Genomic DNA, 18,529 nt, shown 5'->3' on the forward strand with positions numbered 1-18,529 from the left:
GAGTCAACGATCTAATCATTCACATAGTTAATTTAACTAGGTATTATGACTGTAAGGGCTAGCTCCTCTTCCTTAATGGCAATTAATGCTTCAACTTCCCATTCATTGTCATTATCCTTCATTTGATTGAAAATTATGGCATCACTCTCCTCATGCTTTTTCTTAGACCAGTAATTTTTCACTATATAGCCCCTCTTTTTGCAGTTGTATCAATTCCCTTTGAACTTTTTCTTTGGCTTATATTGGCCACCATTGTCGTGATTCGTTTGTGTTCCCCCTGTTTGTACGCTACCTTCTTGTTGATGACCTCTTGACTTATCAACATCTCTTTCAATCATCTACCACTATGTCGTCTAAATCGATGTCTCTTCTTATCGGTAAAGATTGCTTCCTCGTTATTCTTTATTAAGGTTTCACTCATTTACTGGCCGATGTCAATCATTTGTTAATTGGCGAGCAAGTTTTCAACTTCCTCAATGGTTAGTTGAGTTGGCCAACCTCAGACAGCTGTAACAAAGCTCCTAAACTCAGACTTCAAATTGTGGATAATAATTCTTTTCATTCTAGATTCACTCAAAAATTTCACAGCTTAGGGACTTTACCTTATTAAAGCACTCATCAATTGTATGATATTGAAAATATCTCATTTTCTTAAAGTTATAGTCGTGTGTTATTCTTCTTTGAAAAAAAATCACTGTGAAAGTATCTCAAACTTCCTTAGGAGTTTCAACCTTTTTTATCTGTTGCAGCATCTCTTTTTTAATTGTACTGTTGATGGCGAATATGGCTTTCCTAGCTTTAGTGTTCCACTTCTTCAAAGCGGCATCCTCAATTGATGGTTTCACATCATTACCACAAATCATCTCTCAAATATCCAGCCCTTGTAAGTAGGACTTCATTAATATTGCCCATCTATTGTAATTTTTGTTGTTAAGCTTCCTAACACCTCTGACTACTTGAAGGTTACCCATTATGTTTATAAGACTTTGACAATACAATATATTGCTCATAATGTTAGTAAGACTTTGACAATACAATGTAAGATTGATCTTCACTGACAAACTTGCAGAGTTTCAAATTTATCACAATTCAACGAAGCTCCACCAAACGATCCTCGATTGACTTTGTTGTACTCTTACAACCTCTCCATGATAGTCTTTGACTGTTGTGAACATCCAACAACACTACTACAATAGTCCTCGACCAACGTCTTGCGCTGATACCAATTGTTGAAAACAAAAGAGGACTAAACTACTAAAAACTAAAACTATTTGGGCATTAAAATAATTTTACTAAATTAAAGGACTTTATTAATATTTTATAAGAGAAACACTACAACACTCACAACTTACTCTTCTTTCTCTTTACTAATTCTTCACTCTTCATTTAATACCTACAACAACAAAGAGCTTAGGGGCATTTATAGTAACTTAGAACTAATACAAACCACACAAATGTTAAATTACAAAAATTTAATAACAGCGTTTCACAAATATCACCAAAGATTCAAGAGGTTTCTAGATTTAGATATTTTCACCTCCATTAGATATTTTCTACATTAAAGTCATCTCCCATTCTCTACAGAGTAAGGGTGGGCAAATACGGGTTTGGGTCGGATTCGGATCAACCCGATCGAATTTCAGATTGATCGGGTTGAACACAAATTCATCCGAACACAACCCGAACTTATAACCCGATCCGATCCGATCCGATATATATTCAGATCGGATCGAATCGGGTCAATAAATCGGGTTAAATTCAGTTCAGATCAGGTTCAGATTTACAATTTTTTTTATTTTTTTTACTAACATTTAACAATACATAATTACAAATTAACAATTTCACATGTAATATAATAATATATGATATATTAATGCTAAATGGCGAATAATCTGGTATAGTACTAATATACCAACAGAGCTTCAAAAGAGGAAAAGGAAATTGGGGTTGCAGCCTTGCAATTACCGGGTTGAATGGATCTTGGATCAGATCAGGTGATGGTGGAGGACTGGCGACGTGGAGCAGCAGATCCGGTAGCAGCAGATCCAGTAGCAACAGATCTGGCAGCAACAGATCCGGTAGCAGCAGATCCATTTGCGGTCCTCGCAGAGCAGTTAGCGTCGGCGGTGACTGCGGGCAAAATCGATCCTGTTGCCCTTGCTTTTCCGATATGTGTGCGTGGCTGTGTGCATGAAATCGTGAAGAGTGTTCTTGAGATGAGATTGAGAAGTTGAGGAAGGGAGAAAATATGTGGTTGTGGCTGTTAGAGTGAACCGAATATGGTTCTCTTTTTTTTTTTTTCCGTCTTGATGCAACTGAAGAATGTTCTAGGCTTGGCTAAAATGTGATTTTGTCTTTAGCTATTAAAGAGTGTTGAGTGTTCTTCGTGTGCATGACTGCATGTGCTCTTGGGTTTAGGTTTTGTTTTTTGACCTTTAATTTCTTTTTTTTCTTTGGCAACCCAATCGGTTTTTCGAATCGGATCGGGTTTCATCAGATCCGATCATGATCCGATCGGGTTTCATCAGATCCGATCATGATCCGATCGGGTTTCATCCGATCCGATCATGATCCGATCGGGTTATATCAACAACCCGATCCGATCCGAACCCGATATTTTTCGGATCGGATTGGATCGGGTCGGGTCGGATCGGATATTTTGCTCACCCCTACTACAGAGTTCTTAAAACTTTCATCGATTGAGCTTTGAAATTGAGTTTGGGCAAGTATAATTGGATTGGATCATGAAATTGGTATTGGGCTTTTAACATTGTACGTATAGCAAGTTTAGGATTCCTTCACATTGTTGACTTCTTTTCCTTGTGCTGTAGGGATTGTGAATATCATGTATACGACATACAAATTAAACCCAACGCTTTCTTTGTCTTCATCATTTTTCATTGTCTCGTCAGCAATCACCACCTTTGGCGGCAATAATTATAATTACAGATGGCGTTGTAAGAAAAGTTAGATAGATTCAAGAAGCTGCAAGTGAAGTGTCATGAAACCTTTAGTAATATTACAGCCAAATCAAGAGCTTTAAAGGCCACAACACTTCTATCTACAGGCCACAACACTTCTATCTACAGGCCACAACACTTCTATCTACTAGCCACTAGCAAGATCGTTGCCATCCTTTCATTTCCTATCTTACTGTATTTCTAGTTAACTAAGGAAACATAGCAACCAATGTAAAATCCTTCATTTCCAACCGTAACTTGAAGGCTTACACCCGATGCTGCATCACCTGTTGCAAGATCTTTTCCTCTTATTAAATTTTCAAATGATACCGAGAGACTTCAGCATATCAATAGCATTCGTAAATCTCTTACGGGTGCTCAGATCAAACGTGTAATAGATTAGCTGCAAGAGACAAGGCAAGTCTTTACTTTGGAAGATATAAATAGAGATTGTTACATTGATATGAATGCCTATAACGTTGTTTTTGACAACCTAAGAAATAATCCAAAAATGCACTATGATAGGAAGCATTTTTCTTAGAAGTCAAAGCATGATTTGAAGGACAAAAGTCAATTACTTGTGTCAGTGCATAAGTTTCCAGAGGGAATTGTTGTGATTGATCTAAAAGATTCACATCCGACTGTGATGGAGGACTTATAGGCTTTAAATCCTGCAGGTCAGATTTGGTTATTGTCAAACATCGATTCACAAGAAGACATTACCTGCCCCAATGACCCCAAGGTACCTATTAAGGTAGATGATGACTTTTGACTTCTTTTCTGAGACATTGCATTACCATCTAACATGTTGGACATTGAGAACGAACTTTAGAAGAACAGCATGAAACCTGTTACCAATACTCAAAAGAGAAGGGCTGTAGCACATATTTAGGGTATTTTCTCTAAGAACAAGCCAAAGAAGAAGAAGCATGAGATCAACAAGAGGACTAAGCTAACCAATAAGCATTTTTCAGATATTTTCCAAAAGCTTAGTGGCGCTTGCAAAGTTGTATTTGGCTGAAACATTGATAAGTTATCAAATGGAATTTTTGGATTATATAGATAGACAGTGGCGGATGTAGAAAAATAATTTACCAGGGGCTAAATTAAATAATAGTAAAATATAAAAACTGAAAATTTGAATATAATATTTTTGATTTAATGCAATCTCTAGTTAAAATATGGCACCCACAATTCAATAATTATGAATTATAAATATTTTGGGCTGTGAGCTTTGATTTTTAAGTCAAAGTATAACTTTTTTAATTAATAAAATAATAGTTTAAATTTTGAAGGATGGGGTTATCTAATAATTTGACAAGATTATATAGAAATGTGTTAATTTTTCTTTATGAAATAGAGATTTTTTTTTTCCGTGGGGACTTGAGCCCCTAGTGGTCCTATAGTGAATCCGCATAGGTTTCTTTAAGTGGTCTAGACCAATGATGAGGGACGCTGGAGCTTTTATCACCTATTGACATTCAAAAGCTATCAAGCAATGAAAAGTCACCTGCCAAGTAAAGGCCACTTCCAATCTAATTCTGATACTTGTTAAGCATACTTTCCTTATTTTCATTTGTATTTGATATAAAGGTGCCCAATCTCTCTTTTGTAAAATTTATAAAAAAATGTACTCGCATCACTTTTTTGTAAGGTTCGATTCTTTTGCCTTACTAAAAAATTTACAAGATGTTTACGTGAGTAAATAACAGTTAGCGCTTCGTCTTTTTCTCTTCCATTCTTTTCCAAAGCAAACTTCTTTATCATACTCAACGATACGAAAACGTAAGAATTTGATTTATAAGAGAATCAAAATTTATGAATAATGAAAGTTTTATTGAAAAGTCTAAATTAACAAAATTAGAATTTTGGTCGACCTTTATATATAATAATCTTAAATATTGTGAATTTATTAAAATAGATAAATCAGAAATATTATTTTATATGAATTAAAAGTAGAAAATAATTAGATCTAACAATCATCGAGGACAAATGGACAATAGCCTAAAAACAATTCTTCCTATTGATTGACGACTGTTGATATGAGATTCTGATTTTCTGCTCGCCCACGACCAGGATCTCCCCTCGTAAGACTTCTTCTCTACAGACTCATGCGTACACAGAAATAAGTCAGAGCACGCCGGATGTTTTCCCGGCGCAAACCCTCCGACGCTCAAGTCAGAAACGTAGGTTTCATTTTCCTGGGAAAATCAGCCACTAATCTTATGGCTCGTCTTGAGTACTAATTATCCAGAGCTCTTTTTATCTCTGTTTCAATGTCAAAAAATCTAAACCTTTTACCTTCGTTGGCTACCTTTTTATAGGCTTCCTCTGAATTCAGGCCTTCCATAATCCACGTCCATCACTTCCCCCACCCTCGGAAGTGGATGCTCCATTATCGTCATTGTGGCTGAATGGAAGTGGACTTCGTGCCTTGATTTTCGGGCAGGAGTGCACGTCTTGCCAACCGTCATTGACCGGGTCTGCCCACCTCAACTTCTAGCAGGAATGGCCTTATGCTCCTAGTAGGATGCCGGCTCCCGCTATGACCCCGTGAAGGGTGCGTTCGTGAACGAGCAAAATATTCCTGCTCGTGCCATCTTGCTACCAGATATTTGCTCATCATATTTGGTCTTGTCGGCGTATATCCCCCAAACAACGACATTGACCGATACACGAAGACGACGAAGTTTAAAGAACAGATTGGGTATAGCGACAACCCCTCCTTTGTGTCCTTTAAAAGACAAATTGATGGCAGAATAGATGGCTATGGAGGAAGAACTAATACATAAGGATGAAGATTTAGAGATAAATCTCGGTGATGTTGTAGTTGAGTGGGAAGGGATTTTACCATCCTCTTTTTTCCCAGAAAATTCATTCACAACTAGTGAAACCATGGCCATCGACAGCGATCGTAAAGTGACTGGGAAGGAGTATTGGATACAATGTTTTGTGTAATTGCTTAGAAGCCCTCTGGTTATGCTCACGGTTTCTCTGTGATATATCTAGAGAATAACTACTTCTTAGTCCATTTTAAAAGGGATTTAGGTGCATAGTATGCACTTAGTCAAGGACTATGAACTGTGCTTGGCCATTATTTAATGGTTCAATCATGGTCACCTCACTGTAATAGCGCTAATGAAAAGATATCTTCATAATGGTCTGGATTCATAATCCTAGGATGCCCCTTCATTATTATCATAAGAAAATGCTAAGATTGCTAGGATAAGTAATTGGAAATGTTATTCACACACTGATTATAAATTTATAATATAAAATCAGCCAATAGGGGTAAATTTGTTCGAATCGCTATTAAATTTGCTTTAGATAAACCATCATGCTCCCAATTTATTCTTGATGGCAAGATTCAAAAAGTAGAATATGAAAGCTTACCAACCATATATTTTGATTATGATACCTACGGCACCTCAATTCATCTTGAGGAGATGAAAAGGGCCTAAGCACTTTTTTTGATCGAGCTACAGAAGTTAAAGTAGTGATGCAACCAACAAACCCTAAATTTAGTCCTTGGATGTTAGTGGCCAAAAAAGGCAACAATAGAACTCTAACGAAATGTGCCAATAATTCTAGACAGAATCATGCCGAGATAAAAATGACTGGTAAAGGGTTAAGATTTCACCCTCATATGAATATTGATGATAATGATGAGAGATTTATTTCACTAATGCTACAACCACACTTGGGTCAACGAGTTAACCATCTGATTTTTCCAAAACCCACGTGATAATTCCTAAAATAAACACCAATAAAACCCAAAAATACAAGGAATTTATTGATCTACCCTTAGAAAATAATGACAATACACCACCATCAAATGGCCCCACCATTATGACCCAAAACGCCCCTTTGCATGCTCATGCAAAACCTACCCGTCAACCTATACAGAAACCTTAATACATAAATAACCTAGCCTTAAACATACAACCATGTCCCATGTCTCTCTTGCTTCTATAACCACGAGCCTGAATCCACAAAAACACATTGTTGTTGCCTTTACAATCTCGCCAGGCGAGAGCTCTCACGATCCTGGTAACCTACCGAAGAATTCTAATATTACCATAATTGATGAAGATCCCTTAGAAGTCCTGAAAAACTCTAGTGATCCCCCTGATTGGAGGAAAATAAATATGGAAATGTCTGAAGATAACTCTGATGATAGTGTTAGTGGGAGATAGTGATGAGCAGAAGGAGGAATTGAATTTTGCTAGTTCTTTTGCAACTGAAAATGGATGGACTTTGGTCAGATGGTGGATATACCTGATGTGTAAGGATTCCATATCTTTGTCTTTTTCATTTTTAATGATGTGTACGCCTATGTTTTGGAATTATAAGAGGCCGTTTCAAATGGCTTCCTCAAAACTTTTAAAATGCTTATGAATCATTATAAGCTGAATTTAGTGGCCCTTGTCAAGCCTAGGATTAATGGTGAAAGGGCAAACGATTTTATTAGGAAATGTGGCTTTATGAGAACCCACAAAGTTGAATTGATTGGTTTTGCAGGTGTTATTTGGCTTCTGTGGAATAAAGATATTCAATGGATTTGATTGTGAGTAATAGAAAATTTATTATTGCATCTCTAGACTTGGTCTCTTTTCTTCTTAGGTGATAGCAGTTTTTGCAAATCTTGTTGGTACAATGAGAAAGCAACTTTAGCTTATTTTAGATAATCTTGCTGATACAGTAAATGGTCCTTGGGTTCTAAGGGCCCACTTTTACTCGCTTCAGAGGACACTTTGTAAATGGTTAGATAAATTGTTGTGTAATGAGGATTGGCTTTAGTTGGCTCCTGATACAGTTGTTTATCATCTCTCTAAGATACAATTTGATCATCGACCTCTATTGGCCCGTGTCTGTTTTGTTGTTGAATCTAAAAAAAAGTAAAAAATTGTAACACTCCAAATCTAATCACGTGCAGAGCACGTAGTAAAAGAGATTACTCACGAAACAGAATTCTTATGCAAAAATCTCAAACCGAAATTGTTAGATCATAAACTTGATCCAAGATGAATAAATCAAGCCAAACTCATGGAAGGTTCCATGAGTAGGTATGGTTGGTGAGGTTTGAATTATTTGTATTAGGTGTGTTAGATGTGGTTGGTGAGGTAGGTGAGTGATAGGTTTTAATGGATGGTGAGGATTTGTTTACTAGTTGAATAAATGAATGGTTGTGATTAGTTTGTTTCATGTATAAATACCCCTTCTCCCCTTTGGTTTAAACATCAAGTGAAGTAGCAAAATCTCTAAGGTGTAGAGAGTGAAAAATAAGAGTTGTAATTGGTGAGGAGTGTTGTTGAAGAAATAAAATAGTGTGTTTTTTGTGTGTTTTATTTGTTAATTCTCCAACAAAGTGGTATCAGAGCTAGTACTGGATGCTATATATAGTCATATAGCATATCAAATCGAAGATCTCGACGAGAGGAATGTGACGCCACAAAAATCATCCCGATCCGAGACTGGACGCGCCCACACTTGCCGCCGGAAGTTTTCTGTCCTGAAACTGAGTCGACTCACCGAGTTGAACCAAGCTGAGCCGAACTGAACCAAGCCGAGCCAAGCTGAACCGAATCAAGTCGAACCGAGCCAAGTCGAGCTGAACCAATCCAGACCGAACCAAGACTACCAAGCCAGTGTTGACCGTTGACCGACGTTGACCGTTGACCAACGTTGACCGTTGACCGAAAGTTGACTCAAGTCCTTCCCAAGGTTTTTCGACGTGCCGGATCCATCTGTGCTTTCAGAATCTCCAAATTCTCACTCAATTTGTGAGTTATGGAAAACGGTGGTATGATGTCATTTCAAGTTCCACAATTAAAGAAAAGTAAGTTTGACAATTGGAGTATTAAAATGAAGGCTCTATTGGGCGCACATGACGTATGGGATGTCGTGGAGAAAGGATTTATTGTGCCAGAAAATGAAGTAACTTTAACTGCGGTGCAGAAGGAGAATTTAAAAGACTTGAAGAAGAAAGAGAATAAAACAAAGTATCTCATTTTTCAATCATTAGATAAAGATGCTTTTGAAAAGATTGTTGGTACAACCTCCTCAAAAGAAGCATGGGAAAAACTAGAGACCTCTTACAAAGGAGCGGAGCAAGTTAAGAAGGTTCGTCTCCAAATATTACGAGGAGAATTTGAGTCCTTACACATGAAGGCGTCGAAGTCAATTTCTGACTACTTTACTCGAGTTGTGACAATTTCTAATGAATTAAGAAGAAATGGCGAGGAGTTAAAAGAGGTAAGGATCATTGAAAAGATACTTCGATCAGTAGACTCGAAGTTTGACCATATTGTTGTGACAATTGAAGAAACAAGAGATTTGGAGGATATGACGATCGAGCAACTTCAAGGAAGGTTGCAAGCCTATGAAGAAAAACAAAAAAAAAATAAGGAATCGAAGAACAACTTCTCAAGATGGAAGTCAATCCAAAGAAAAGAGAAGAAAGCTCCGACAACGACAGAAGGCACTATGTCCGAGGTAGAGGTCGAGGACGAGGTAGAGGTCGTGGTCATGGACGAGGTTGGAATTTCAACAACAACTCTAATTATGCCAAAGGAGAAAGCTCAACCAGAGGACGAGGCAATCCAAAATCGAGGTATGACAAATCCCAAGTACAGTGCTATAATTGTCAAAAGTTTGGGCATTATGCTTCAGAATGCAGAGCTCCAAGCACCAAAATTGAAGAGAGAGTGAACTATGCTGAAGAGAAAAATGGTAAAGATGACACACTTTTACTAGCACGCAATGACACAAGTGGAGGTCAAGAAAATACATGGTATCTTGACACAGGTGCTAGCAATCATATGAGTGGAAACAGAAGCATGTTCGTGCAACTAAGTGAATCTGTGAATGGCAGTGTCGCTTTTGGAGATGATTCAAAAGTACTAGTGAAGGGTAGAGGTAAAATTCTTTTTCGTGCAAAAGATGGTAGCCACCAAATAATTTTGAATGTTTACTATGTGCCCAATATGAAAAGCAACATTCTTAGTTTAGGTCAACTTTTAGAAAAAGGCTATGATATTCACTTAAAAGATTATAGTCTTTTCCTAAGAGATGACAAAGGAAATCTAATTACAAAGGTGAGAATGTCAAAGAATAGAATGCTTCCTTTAAATATTCAAAATGATGTTGCAAAATGTCTCAAAGCCTGTCACAAAGATCAATTCTGGACTTGGCATCTTCGATATGGGCATCTCAACTTTGGAGGACTGAAGCTACTATCTAAGAAGAACATGGTGAAAGGCTTACCATACATCAATCACCCTGATCAACTTTGTGAATGATGTTTACTTGGCAAGCAGTTTAGAAAGAGCTTTCTAAAGGAGTCAAACTCAAGAGCTCAAAAGCCACTCGAGCTCATTCATACTGATGTGTGCGGTCCATTCAAGCCAAACTCCTTTGGTAAAAGTAACTACTTCCTTCTCTTCATAGATGATTTTTCAAGAAAAACTTGGGTGTATTTTTTGAAGCAAAAATAAGAAGTCTTTGAAGCTTTCAAGAAGTTTAAAGCTGCAGTTGAAAAAGAAAGTGGATACCAGATTAAAGCCATGAGATCTGATCGAGGTGGAGAGTTCACTTCCAAAGAATTTTTAGAGTTTTGTGAAGCAAATGGAATTCGACGCCCTTTGACAGTTCCAAGATCCCCCCAACAAAATGGTGTTGCAGAAAGGAATAACAGAACCATCCTCAACATGGCAAGAAGCATGCTTAAGAGTAAGAGGCTACCTAAAGAATTTTGGGCTAAAGCAGTTGCATGTGCAGTCTACTTATCCAATCGATCTTCAACAAGAAGCGTGTGGGGCAAGACGCCACAAGAAGCTTGGAGTGGAAGAAAACCTGGCATCACCCATCTAAGAGTTTTCGGAAGTATTGCCCATGTACATGTACCAGACGAAAGTAGAGCCAAGATGGATGACAAAAGTGAGAAGTTCATCTTCATCGGCTACGACAACAACTCCAAAGGATACAAGCTTTACAATCCAAACAACAGGAAGATCGTGATCAGTCGAGATGTAATTTTTGATGAAAAAGGAGAATGGGATTTTGGCTCTGGTGTGGATGACTTCAACTTCTTTCCCATTGAAGAAGATGATCATACACAGATAAAATAAGTAGACGAACAATAAGAGCCTGCCACTCCACCTATCTCACCAGCACCAACCACATGCGGAGATTCACTGCCGTCTTTCTTAAATGAAAGAACCGAAGAACGTACAAGGAGTCTTCAAGATCTCTATGAGGTAACTGAGAGACATGATAATCTTACTCTCTTTTGCCTCTTTGCTGATTGTGAGCCAGTCAACTTCCAAGAAGCTGCACTAGATGAGAAGTGGAGAATTGCAATGGATAAAGAAATCAAAGCCATTGTGAAGAATGATACTTGGGAGCTTACTACTCTTCCAAAAGGTCACAAGGTGATCGGTGTCAAATGGGTGTACAAAACAAAAAGAAATGCGAAGGGAGAAATTGAAAGGCACAAGGCGAGGCTAGTTGCAAAAGGCTATAGTTAAAAAGCTGGCATAGACTATAACGAGGTATTTGCTCCTGTAGCTCGACTTGAAACTATTAGACTTATTATTTCTTTGGCTGCTCAGAACAAATGGAAGATTTTTCAAATGGATGTGAAGTGATGGGTGTCGAAGCCAACAAAAATAAATTCCTACTCTAAATAAATTGTGTATAGTGATTGAGCAGGGTCGTGTCCACAGAGATCGGTAATTATTTAAATCCTTTTAAAATGCAAAACATAAAATGGGGTTTTGTTGACAATAATAAAAATCAAATTAAAATAATAAGAATGCAAATTAAAGTTGTAATTCAAATTGGAGAAAGCTCTGGTTGAAGGAATTAACTCAGCTTGATTCGACTACTGATCATTGATTCAAATATAGATTATTATTACTTATGAATAGACCGGTTATAGCTATTGAGACCCTCTAATAGCCAATCTCTCCTTAACTAGTCGATAACCAAGGTACGACCGTTGATTATTTCCCTAATCAATGGACAACCCTAGATACGATCATAGGATTTAATCAATTGACAGCTTGAAAAACCAGAGAGACCCAAATCCTAATCAACACATATGATGATTCATTTAAATTAGATTGTTTATTCTCACAACACAACTCTCTGCTATGTTATTTGTCACAAACATTAAATTCTTCATACGATGAATCCTTTAATTGACAATAGATTAAGTTGATAATTAAATAGTGGCCAATTACCTAATTAACAAACATAATCATGAAACTAATTCAGAGAATAAACAAATACCCAAAAAGTAATAAAACAATTAAAGCATAAGAAAGATCTCACAGTAGTGATGAATCAAAGCTTCATTATCCTTCAACCAGAAAAATGGGTTTAGTTCCTCATAGAGAGAAGAGAAAAATTAGATCTAGGGTTTCTTTTCCTCCAATCCAAAAATCCCCCCTTTTTCACAATAGATTCCTCCCTTAAATACTCTCTCTCTCTTCTCTTTTAGAATTCTATTTAAAATAAAATACTAATATCTGAAATATTAAATTCGTAATTACAAAAATAACCAAAAATACAAAACACGTTAAACTAAAAAAAACTGCAGGTCCGCAGTTGACAGCACGCGCCCACGCCTTATCAACAAAGTTCTTCTGACGCTCAGAAATTTCTCCAAGAGAACAATCCTCCTTAAACATCATCTTTTAGCTCAATTTTATCATCAATCAATAGAATTGCACCTACAAAAGTAAAACACAAGTAAAACATTATTATTAAGTGCAAAACATCGATATTAAGGGAAGTAAACAATGCAAAACTAGTGCATAAATTGCACTCTAACAAATTCCCCCACACCAAGATGATGCTTGTCCTCAAGCATATAACTCAAGATTAATCCCAAATCTCCACTCAATTCTCATCTCAACTCATCCAAAAATAATTTTAAGCAAGCATACCTCAAGAAATTAAGTCGATCAACATTCGAGAGACAAGGATTTTAAAGCATAGAATCTCATAAGATAGAATAAGAACATTCAACCACCAAGAAGATCCATTCAAAATTCAAGTGCAACAAGATGTAATAGCCCTCTCAATAACTTCACTCCATGCACTCAAAGTGTTTAAGGTGTCATTTATCCACTCAAATCAAATCAAAGAATGCTATTACCATAAACTTGCTCATAAATCACATCTCAATCCACAAAACATGAATAAAATGCAAAAATCTAAGGGTCTTAAAAGGGTTGTAATGGGGTTAAATGGGTTAAATGAAAAAGAAAGGTTTACGAAAGAAAAAGAGATCAAAATGAGAAGAATGAACTCATTGAATGAACTTATGATATCAAAATGCTTATTTCTACTCAAGTCACCAAGAATGTAAACATTTTTTTTTTCGATTTTTTTTTTCGATTTTTCTTTTTCTTTTTTTTTTCTTTTTCTTTTTCCTTTTCCTTTTCTTTTTTTTTTCATTTTTTTTTGTTTGTTTTTTTTTTCGAATCAAACAAAAGAAACGAACCTTGCACAATTGAATTCAAGCATAATGCTTGTTGATCTAATTGAGAAACTTTAATACAAGGTAGAAAAAGCAACAAAATATATCCATACAATGAGTCCAAAAATCTCCTTAAATTGAGGCTCAAAAAGAAGAAAAATGGTTAAGTAGACGGAGAGAATTAGATGGGTAATGGTTAAGGCTCAAACAAAGGTAGCAAATAAAGGTCTTCGGGTAAAGAAAAAGGAAAATGCGAGAATAGAAAAATGGTAAATGGTTTGCCCTTATCATTTTAATGCATAAAATCCCGTAATGTGGCTTCAACATGCATAATAAAGCAAGTTCTAGAATAAACAAACTAGGATTGATATTCACATAACAAAAATAATTAGAGCAAAGTGGTTGCTCATAGGCTCAAATCCTCACAAAGTTGGTAAATTTGCCATCAAATCATGTACACTCTTCAAATGAATCAATCATCAATAGTGGTGTAGAATGAGATGAAGGTATGAATGAGATATAAAAGGAAAGGTAAAAATGATAATAAACGAGAAAGATGTATGTAGTAAAAAAAAATGAAAGATAAAATGTGAGTGATGAAAGAGTATGATAGGAAAAAAAATAGATGTAAATAATTTGAGATAGATGGGAAAAAAGTAGTGAGAAAGAAAAGAAAAGAAAAAATAATAATATATAAAGCATACTAACTCCAAAATCATTTAAGGATGAGTAGAGTGAAAATAGATGAGTAGAGTGAAAATAATAATTCCAGGCATCAATAATGCAAAAATCCCTCCCCCACACCAATAACTTACATTGTCCCCAATGTAAGATAATCAAAGCTCACATAAAAATTAAAGCGTAAGGATAAAAGATTAAAGGCAAAAACTTCCCTGAATTGTGAGCTTTGATCCTCGTAACGTCTATGGGCTTGGCGGGAATGGTGGGATAAATCCCACACTCTTGAAGTATGCGGCCAAATTCTGCTCCATCTTGTCACGGATTTCGATTCACGCGGCTGGAATGCAGGTCGTAGGCTGGTTGCGGACTATTGCTGCTCGACTGGAGCTTGCGGGTACACGGCTGGTGGTTCAGTTGCGCGCGGATGGGACTGATGCTGCGAACTGGTGACGCTGGATCTGCGTGCTGCGGTTGTTGCTGCGCGCTGGGGGATTGCTGGTGCGCGCGCTGGTGACGCTTGTTGCGTTGCGTGCTCGGCTGGAGCTTGCTGCGCGGCTTGGGGCTGGTTGCGCACTGCTGGTTGCGTGCAGGATGCTGTCTGCGTGGCTGCGTTGCGCGCGAGAGCTGCTGCGTGGCTGTGTTGCTGCGGGACTGTTGCGCGCGAGAGCTGGTTCTGAGTTGCGTTGCGGGGCGTGCTCGTTGCTGGTGCTTGCGTTGCGCGCGACTGATGCTGCATTCTCCGGCTGGCTGGTTTGCTGCTGGCGTGCTGCAAACGGCTGGAGAAGAAAACAATTTCTGGAAAATTAGGGATTTTGTGAACAGTAAAATTTTTTTTTTTTTAACAATGATTTTTTTTGATTTTTTTTTAAATAAAAAAAAAAATATATATATATATAAAAGAAAGAACAAAAGAAATAAATAAATAAAATAAAATGAAATAAAATCAATTAAAATTATTATTATTATTTTTTTTTTTTTTTTAGTGATGAATCACTTTGAGACACTAAAAATTTCAGAAGTACTTTTCTAATAAGCACGTGGGCACGCCTTATAAAAACTTTTCTTCTGACCAAAATAAGCAAACACATTAAATTTCAGAAGTACTTTTCTATTAAGTACGTGGGCACGTCTTAAAACTATGTTACTTTAAAAATTACAGAAGTACTTATTAGCTAAGACGTGGGCACGCCTTATCAAAAATTTTCTTCTGGCCAAAATAAGCAAACACAAATTTTTTTTTTTTAAATCTGAATTAAAACTAAAAGAAGATAAAACAAAAACCAAAATAAACAAATCATTTGGGTTGCCTCCCCAAAAGCACATTTGCTTTATGTCTTTGGCTAGACACATTTATGCATCAATCTCCATAATTGGGACTCTCGAGAGCCACATCCTCCACAATATTCACCGAAAAACCTTCATAAAAAGGTTTTAAGCGATGACCATTAACCTTAAAAACTTTGTCAGAGGTCGGACTCCGAATCTCAACTGCACCATGAGGAAAAACATTAGTAACAATAAAAGGTCCAACCCAGCAAGAACGTAATTTACCCGGAAAAAGTTTAAGCTTAGAATGAAAAAGAAGAACTTTTTGACCAACAGAGAACTCCTTTCTCAAAATCATTCTATCATGAAATGTCTTCGTCTTTTTCTTGTAAAAAATTTCCTGCGCTATAGGGTTAATAACATCCACAGAAAATACCGAATGTTCCTCACTAGGATATTTCATGGTATCATTCATATTGAATTCTATAACCTCTCCATCAAACTCCATAGTGAGAGTCCCTTTATGTACATCCATTTTAGTCCTAGCAGTCTTAAGAAAAGGTCTTCCTAGTAAAATTGGGACAGAATTAGAGGAGTTATCATCTTCCATATCAAGTACATAAAAATCAGCAGGAAAAACCAACTCATTAACTTGTACTAAGACATCTTCTAATACCCCATCAGGATATGCATTAGACCTGTCAGCTAGTTGAATTATCACACCAGTTTCTTTTAATGGACCAATATTCAAAGATGAATAAATGGAACGAGGCATGACATTAATAGAAGCTCCTAGATCTAACAAAGCCTTTTCAACTCTAACACTACCAATTTTACAAGGGATAGTAAACATACCTGGATCCTTACACTTAGGAGGTAGTTTCTTTTGGAGAACTGCTGAAACATTCTCCCCCATGTGAACTTTTTCATCTCCTCTTAATTTTCTTTTGGAGGTGCACAGTTCCTTAAGGACTCTAGCATATCGAGGTATTTGTTTTATAGCATCTAATAAAGGAATATTTACCTCAACCTTGCGAAATGTCTCAAGGATGTCTTTCTCTTGTTCCTCCTTCTTAGATTTTGCAAACCGGCTTGGAAAAGGAGGAGGTATCACAATAGGTAGGGGTTTCGCTCCGATGGGTTGTGCATCTTGAGATTGAGGCATCAATTCATTCTTCTCAAGCTCATCTTCTACATGCTCTGTCACTTTCTTACTAGGCTCTTGCAACTCCGTCCCACTTCTAAGGATGACAGCACTAACGTTTTGCTTTGGATTCACCTCAGATTGTGAAGGCAATCTCCCTAATACTTGAGACTCCAGACGGCTCACTGTAGTCGCCAATTGACTCATTTGGTTCTCCAAGTTCTGAATGCTTGCTGTAGTTGCCTGCTGAAATTGTTGAGTGTTAGTCGCAAGTGATTTAACAATTTCTTCAAGAGATATACCTGACTTGGAGGTTGACTGTGGAGGTGCTGGTTGTCTTGGTGGATACTGTTGTGGGAATCCTGACGGCCTAACTCCATAGCTGAAGTTGGGATGATCCTTCCATCCCGGATTGTATGTTTGTGCATAAGGATCATACCTCATCTGAGGCATGCCTGGAAATCCTCCAACCGCATTGGCTTGTTCAACGGGTTCTTCTTGAAGTGTAGGACACATATCAGTTGAATGACCCATATTGTAACATATACCACAAGTCTTCACCTGCTGCACATTACCTACAACAAACTTTTCCACAAGAGAAGTAAGTTTATCTAAACGTTGTTCAACAGAAGAAATATTTACCTCATTCACCTTCCTTGAAGTGAGCTCTTGCCTGCTGCTAAATTGTTGTGCATTGGCAGCCATATTTGATATCAACTCCCTTGCTTGAGTAGGGGTCTTGTTCACCAACACGCCTCCACTAGCAGCATCTATCATACTCTTATCCATCAATGACAGTCCTTCGTAAAAATATTGAATAAGAAGTTGATCAGAAATTTGATGCTGAGGACATCTGGCACACAATTGTTTGAATCGCTCCCAATACTCATATAAAGTCTCCCCAGGAAGTTGTCTGATCCCACAAATATCTTTTCTGATGTTGGCAGCTCTTGAAGCCGGAAAGTACTTCTCAAGGAACTGCTTCTTCAAACCATTCCACGTTGTAATTGATCCAGGAGGCAAGTAGTACAACCAATCTTTAGCTAGCCCATCTACAGAAAACGGAAAAGCACGCAGCTTAATCTGCTCTTCAGTCACGCCTTGTGGTCTCATACTTGAACACACAACATGAAACTCCTTAAGATGTTTATGAGGATCTTCACCTGCAAAACCATGAAACTTGGGTAATAAATGAATAAGACCAGACTTTAATTCAAAATTTACCTCCAAGTCTACATATTGAATGCAGAGTGGTTGTTGATTCAAGTCTTGTTCAGCTAACTCTCTAAGAGTTCTTTCTACAGGTGCAGGTCTATCCATCACTTGTTCTTCTAAATCGCTAGATGATTCAACTAAATCAGGCACCGTATCTGTTTCAGAAAGCAAAGGCGACGAGGATCGTTGCTTAGCTCACTTCGTTTGCTGTCTCAGCTGGCGAGCTGTCTTCTCAATTTCAGGATCAAACGAAAGTGTACATGTACGAGAAGAACGAACCATACACCAAGTAAAACGTAAAAAGGATTAAATAAATGACACCAATCCCCGGCAACAGCGCCAAAATTTGATGGGTGTCGAAGCCAACAAAAATAAATTCCTACTCTAAATAAATTGTGTATAGTGATTGAGCAGGGTCGTGTCCACAGAGATCGGTAATTATTTAAATCCTTTTAAAATGCAAAACATAAAATGGGGTTTTGTTGACAATAATAAAAATCAAATTAAAATAATAAGAATGCAAATTAAAGTTGTAATTCAAATTGGAGAAAGCTCTGGTTGAAGGAATTAACTCAGCTTGATTCGACTACTGATCATTGATTCAAATATAGATTATTATTACTTATGAATAGACCGGTTATAGCTATTGAGACCCTCTAATAGCCAATCTCTCCTTAACTAGTCGATAACCAAGGTACGACCGTTGATTATTTCCCTAATCAATGAACAACCCTAGATACGATCATAGGATTTAATCAATTGACAGCTTGAAAA

The 18,529-nt window shown here is 37.2% G+C and overlaps 1 non-coding gene and 1 pseudogene across 1 annotated transcript; both read left to right on the forward strand.

The window, feature by feature from the left end:
- The first annotated feature begins 1,973 nt into the window (after positions 1–1,973).
- On the forward strand, positions 1,974–3,981 carry LOC127899398 (uncharacterized; annotated as a pseudogene).
- A 13,394-nt stretch (positions 3,982–17,375) lies between these two features.
- On the forward strand, positions 17,376–17,482 carry LOC112496227 (small nucleolar RNA R71). Its single transcript, XR_003062728.2, has one exon. It is a non-coding gene; the product is annotated as a small nucleolar RNA R71 (small nucleolar RNA).
- The last annotated feature ends 1,047 nt before the right edge of the window (positions 17,483–18,529 follow it).

This window comes from Citrus sinensis, chromosome 8, assembly GCF_022201045.2.
Source record: "Citrus sinensis cultivar Valencia sweet orange chromosome 8, DVS_A1.0, whole genome shotgun sequence".
Lineage (NCBI taxonomy): Eukaryota > Viridiplantae > Streptophyta > Magnoliopsida > Sapindales > Rutaceae > Citrus > Citrus sinensis.